Source organism: Pinus tabuliformis, chromosome 1_2, assembly GCF_031772625.1.
Source record: "Pinus tabuliformis cultivar Carrire ecotype Pingquan chromosome 1_2, CPIR1, whole genome shotgun sequence".
In the NCBI taxonomy this organism is placed as follows: Eukaryota; Viridiplantae; Streptophyta; class Pinopsida; order Pinales; family Pinaceae; genus Pinus; species Pinus tabuliformis.
The window spans coordinates 1,067,398,919-1,067,406,072 of record NC_142298.1 but is presented as its reverse complement, the minus strand read 5'-3'; positions in this window follow the sequence as shown (position 1 = coordinate 1,067,406,072).

Genomic DNA, 7,154 nt, shown 5'->3' with positions numbered 1-7,154 from the left:
ATCTGTTCACAAGTCTTCACGGGAGTTGCCTTTTAGTAATTCTCTCTTGTTGTTCATAATCGAGCACCTGTGGAGAATTCAAACATCAGCTGGAATACTTACTTGGTTGCATTGGTTATTTCATTTTACTTGATCAGGTGATGAATGAAACTGTTAGAGTAGGATTTGATTAATAATCTCTACTTTGAGCACCATTTCTAGTTTGTTGGTTGGGTTTAAGTATCGACTCAGTTTTTAGTTAAGCGAGAGTCAGTTTGTGTCATCGAGTCATCATTTTTCAGTCATGCATTTCAGCTTGAGTTTTTCACTCCATTGCCCAATGGATGAAGGCACTTGTCTCCTCTTCCCAAGATCTGTAGTTCTTGGCACCTCCAAGGAGCTACCATCCCCATTGGAGCCAATGTTAGTGTCAGTCTTTACAACCTTCCTCTAGTGATCAAACATGCTCTTACAAATTGGTTTTAAGGTGTCAAGGTCAAATTTTGTCATTTCAGTGAGTCTTCAAGCAAAATTTGGTCACTAGGCATTAGGTCTAGGGTTTGCTTTTACTCCTTTCAAAGTTGTCCCAATTTCGGTCCATGTCACCATTCATCTACGTGTATCATCATTCAGAGGGTTTTCATGATCATGTCAAGTTCCACTGGGTCATTTTACACCTTGTTCATGCTTCAGTTGTGCCTAAGTAAAGTTCATTTCCCTCTCCTAGGGTTTTGAAGGTAATTTCTCTTGGATGGTCAAATCATTAGAAAAAATTGTATCTAGATGTTCATACACTTTCCCCTATCCTTAGTGTACCTTATTAAACACTTCCCATCACTGTTTTCCCCCAAATTCCTCATTTTCACACAAACCCGAGTTTCTTGATACAACTTGGCAATTTTCTAGGCTAGGCCTGTGTTTTTCCCTTTTGGACCTCCTCCCCTCACTTAATATTTGAAATTCCCCTTTCCCCTGCTTCCTAACATCTCTCCCTACTTCAAAAATTTTTCTCAAGAATTTAGGATCCACTTATCCCCTTCATTTCACTTCATTTCGACAAATCCCTTGTTCCACACATCGGGATAGGTTTTACTCCAATGATGTTTCTGAGCAATAAAAGATGAATTTGGGAAAACTGAGGGAGGTTTTTGTCCATAATACGCCGAGGAAGAAAAAATTCCTTCTCTTTTTACACAGGTGTCGTGGTTTTAGAGAAATGTCAAAAATACAGTTTCCTCGAGAGAATTAATGCACCTCTGAAGTGACCTTGGAAAAATCAAGTTTTCTCCTAGATTGGTTGGCCAAATGACTTTCTTGATGAGTCAAATGATAGATAGACACAAGGTGATTTCAAATTAGCTATCATGAGCTCAATCTGGAGTTGAAGAAGCCTTTAAAACGTGACTACAACAACACTTTGCCTTTAGGTAGCCTCATTTTGCACATTTTAACCAATCTTGGGAGAATTGATTTTTGACTAGTCAAACGAACTCCAAACTGAAAAATTCTAGTTGGGTTAAAAATTAGACTCAAATCCCTTTCCAACGAGCTATTATGTGCCCAATTTTGACATAGGGAAGGCCTCCAAAAGTCTCCTGGAAAAAGCATGACGTATTTGGCACGTGGCGTGGCGCACATAACTGGCACGGTGCATTGGGATGCAATTTCTAGTGCAAATTTACACTGGCGTGGCACATAGAGAAGGCACGGTGTGTTGGGTTTGATGCATGGCGCATACAACCAGAAAGCCCAAAGACTTCAAAAATTTGCACCAAAATTGCCCAATATGCTTGGATCATCATTTATACAAGTAGGTTGAGCTTCTCTCATAGCTTTTCATCCAAATTTGATGGCTGTTTGATGGTATTTGTTGCATGGTGAATGTTTAAAGGAAACAAACCCTACCTATCTCTCCAAAACAATAGTATTAGGGTTTTGTGTTAATTTTTTGTGGCTGCAAACTTATCCACTCACCTTAATCACTCCCTACTCCATTTTCCCTTGATTTCCCTATTCCCCAAATTCACTAATCCCCTCTCCCCATTCCCAAAGCCCCAAACTCAAACTCCCAAACCCTATGTCCCATACTAAAAACTCCCATAACCCCTGTTCCCTTGATTAAACCCTACCCCTAGCAGTCCCTAAATCGCTCACTGCTTTTCCCCTCCACAATCCCTTATATCATTGTTTCCTTTGGTGCCAAAGTCAAGATACATCATAAAATCACCTATTTTTCATCAAGACAGTTCAATCACCAGCAGAGATGGCATCTAATTCTTCATATGAGTATGAAGAGGAGACACACAGTGACTCACCAACAGGAGTACATGTACCCAGGAGACCTCATAAAGGTGGCAAACATGTCAGAGAAGAGCCCACCTCATTGACGCAAATGCTCAGGCACATGAAAAACCATTATTGGGCACAAGCTCATGTTTGCAAAGCGAGGATCAAAATCCTGAAGGCAAGACTAGGGAGGGCACTAAAACAACGCAAAGGGCATGATACGCTCTGAATCTTGGCCGAAGCTTCTTTGGCTGAGCATGATACTTGATGATGGACCTTCAATCCAAATTTCAGCAAATTTGGAGAAAATTTTGTCAATTTTCAATTCTTTGGCTTCAAAACAGATTTTCCTGCCCAACGCGTAGCACCACTTGGCGCGTGATTATAATTGGGAGATCCTATGGAGGAAAACTTTGAATTTGTGGATTTGTTATGAAACTTTGTACACTCTCATGAATTACCTAAGGATTTCATCAAGTTTTGCGTTGCCTAAAGGGTCAAAAACACACAAAAAATGACCTTTCTACCACCTTTTGCACCCACAGGAAGCAGTGTTGCGAGATTAGACTTTTGGATGGGAAAATGGACACGAAATCCAAAAATTCCACTTGGGTTGGAAAGTAGACAGGTAGAGCTTTTCAACGAGCTATCATGCGATCAATTTGGACTTCATGAAGGCCCTCACAATCAGCCTCAAAGTTGTGCTATGCATACAGATTTTAGGCGCAATGCATAGGGAAATTTGGCCTATTTTCACTCAACAACTCAAAATTTCACCAAGTTATGCCTAGTTTGACTTTTTCACTTTCCTAATGGAAAATTTGTGGTTTAATTTGATGTATATTGATGGATCATGATGTAAATATGTTATATTTTCACTTGTAGATGTAGATTCATCAGTTTAAAGGTTGTTTGAAACTGAATGAATAAGTTCCCTTGTTTCTAGAGGCATGCTGTTATGTTGCCTAATTTATAGTTCTGAGTTTAGAATGAGTTGGATCAGCTCCTAAACATGTGAGCTTAACACCTAGAGGCAAGGATGAGCTATGTTTGTCTATATTATGTTGTTTTTCAGTCATTAGCATGGTTGGACACTTGGGATTGCTTGGCACTCCCTTGTACATTTGATTTCTGCATTTTTGGCAAAGGAAAGACCAGGGTTTGTAGCACTTTTTGGGATCCTTGTGGCTCTATGTTTTGATGGTTTTTGTTATGAAACCAGCTCAAGAAAAGATAGAAAAGATAGATCAATGCCTTAGAATTGAGCCTCCTCGAGGGGGAAACCTCCTTTACATTACATAAATGAACAATTCTTGGATGATTCAAATGACAAAACCTCCTTTCTATATATAGGAGTCTAAGGAGTCACAATATAATCCAGCCGACCTAACAATAATAATATAAAGCCACAAAAATAAAAATAGAGGGATTCTATGGGGCACAGTAATAACAATATGGGGGCAATAGGGGCACAACAATATTAATAAGGGGTATAACTACAATAGTAATGGGGTAATCACTAGTATTATAGGGACCCAACATGCCCCTCTCCTTCAAAAAAGTGTTGTCCTCAACGCTTGAGTAGTTCTGGATACTTCTGCATAAAATTCTCATCCTCCCATGTGGAATCTTCAGCGGATAAGTTCTTCCACTTGATAAGATACTCTGAAATTGATCGATTTCGTAGCTGTCGAGTTCTTGTTTCTGTGACTGCTTCTAGTTCCAATATAATTTTTCCTTCCTCGTCAAGTTCTGGCAATATTGTTTGAACTGGGAGCTTTTCGCCTATAACCTTCTTTAAACATGAAACATGGAAAACTGGGTGCAATCGAGAAGCTGCAGGAAGCTCCAATTTGTATGCCATAGTACCAATCTTTTGCAACACCTTGTACGGACCATAATACTTTGGTGATAATTTATTATCCTTCTTAGCTTGCTTGAGGGACATTTTCTTATATGGTTGTAGCCGTAGGAATACCCAATCACCTACATCAAAACTTCTTTCACTGCGATGTTGATCTGCCTGTTGTTTCATTCTATTTTGTGCCAACACGAGGTTATCCTTTAAGAGTTGGAGGACTTGTTGTTGATGTTCGATGTGATGTTCCACTGCCTGAACCTTAGAATTTTCTCTTAAATATGATGTGATGGATGGTGGTTGATACCCATAAAGTGCCATAAATGGGGTCATTTTTGTTGCTGTATGGAAGGAAGTGTTATACCACCATTCAGCCAGAGGCAACCATTTGACCCATTGTGTCTGTTTATCAGATACAAAGCAACGAAGATATCCTTCCAAACATTTGTTTACTATCTCAGTTTGCCCATCAGATTGAGGATGATAAGATGAGCTATGAGCTAACTGAGTACCAAGACAAGAAAATAATTCTGTCCAAAAATTTCCAGTGAAAATGGGATCTCTGTCACTTACAATAATCTTTGGGTTTCCATGTAGCTTTTGAATTGTTTCCATAAATGCAGTAGAAACTGTACTGGCTTTAAATGGATGTGATAATGCACAAAAGTGTGCATACTTGGTAAGTCTGTCAACTACCACCATGATGACACTCTTTCCCTCAGACTTGGGTAAACCTGTGATAAAATCCATTGAAACCTCCTCCCAACGTTGGCTTGGAATGGATAAAGGTTGTAATAGACCCGGTGTCTTAATTGTTTCAACTTTATTTTGTTGGCAAACCAAACATTCCGCCACAAACTTTTGAATATCTGATTTAAGGCCATCCCAAAAAAATTCCTTCTTAACCCTGTGGTAAGTTTTTAAAAATCCTGAGTGCCCTCCTAAGGGAGAAGTGTGCAATTCCATAAGAATCTTTTGTTTTAGCTGGGAATTCTTACAGAGGTATAAGCGATCTTTGTACCATAACGAATCATTTTTCCAGCTAAATGTATCAGATGTACTGGAATCTTGTTGTAACTTTCGAATAAGTGCCCACACTTCTTCGTCATTCTTCCATTCCTCCCTTGCTTCGTTTATCCAATCTGGTTGGATAATAGAAATGGCACACAACAATGCTTCCACATCCTCATCCTTTCTTGAGAGTGCATCTGCCACCACATTTTGCTTCCCTTTTTTGTAGATGATTTCAAAGTCATAACCCAACATCTTTGTGACCCACTTTTGTTGCTCTTCAGAGGATAATCTTTGTTCTAAAAAGTATTTAAGGCTATCATGATCCGTTTTTACCTTGAAGTGTCTTCCCATTAGGTAGGGTCGCCATTTCTTAAGTGCATGGAGTATTGCCAACATTTCCTTCTCATAAATAGCTTTGCTTAAAAACTTTCCCTTGATTGGACGACTTTCAAAAGCAATGGGTCTTTCATCTTGCATTAGAACAGCACCAATTCCATTTCCTGAAGCATCACATTCCACAATAAAGGTTTTTGTGAAGTCCGGTGTAGCTAAGACCGGTGCTTGGCACATTGCCTCTTTAAGATGTTCAAAGGCCTTTGTTGCTTCCTGAGTCCATGAAAATGCATCTTTCTTCAATAATGTTGTTAGAGGTGCTGCTATTCTCCCATAATTCTTAACAAACTTGCGATAATACCCTGTCAACCCAAGAAATCCTCGCAGATGCTTTATGGATGTGGGGATTTTCCATTCCTTAATGGCTTTAATTTTGCTAGGGTCTACCTTAACTCCTTCATGAGATACAATATGACCCAGATATTCCACCTCCTGGACTCCAAAGAAACATTTGGATCTTTTTGCATATAATTGTTTCTCCTCCAATAGTTGTAGCACCCTGTCAACATGTTCAACATGATCCTTCCAAGACTTGCTGTAGATTAGTATATCATCAAAAAATACTAACACAAATTTTCTAAGGAATGGTTTGAAAATTGAATTCATCAAACCTTGAAATGTTGAAGGTGCATTGGTAAGGCCAAAAGGCATGACCAAAAATTCATAATGACCCTCATGAGTTCTAAATGTTGTTTTTGGAATGTCTTCAATCTTCATTCTGATTTGATGATATCCTGAACGAAGATCCAACTTGGTGAAGTAAATTGATCCATGCAATTCATCCAGTAATTCATCAATGACAGGAATGGGGAACTTATCTTTAATAGTGAGCTTGTTGAGCTCCCTATAATTCGGACACATGCGCCATGATCCATCCTTCTTGTGCACCAATACTACTGGAGCAGAGAAAGAACTTTGACTCGGTTGAATTATACCAGCCTCTAGCATTTCTGCAACCATACGTTCAATTTCACTCTTTTGGACATAGGGATATCTGTACGGCCTGATGTTTGGAGGAACACTTCCTGGAATCAGATGAATAGCATGATCATGATCACGCATAGGTGGGAGACCTTTGGGAGTCTCAAATACCTTGGAATGATTGTCCAGGACTTTTTGGAGATCTGGAGAAATAGATGATTCCAATGTGGAAACATCTAGCGAACATAATTGTGCAATTACACCTCTTTGCTCCTTTTTTAGAAGCTTTGTCATACCATTAGAGCTGATTATCTTTCCTGGTTTCCCTGCAATACCCCTTAATTCAACTTCCTTTCCTTCCGTAGAAAATTTGATGAAAAGTTCTTGAAAATTAAAAGCTATTGTACCCAAGGATTGTAGCCATTGGACTCCTAGTACAACATCAGCACCTCCCATTGGAATGGAAAGCATTGGGCTAGTCAATACATATTCTCCCATGGATAGCTTGATATTATGGCACTTTCCAAAGAAATTTATTGTTCCTCCATTTGCAATCATCACTTGACACTCTGGTGCTGGATATAGGAAGCAATTCAATTCTTTTGCTACCTTACAATGAATAAAATTGTGGGTGCTTCCTGAATCAATCAACACTATTACCTTTTTCTTCTTGATTTGTCCTTCTATCTTGATGGTTTGAGGA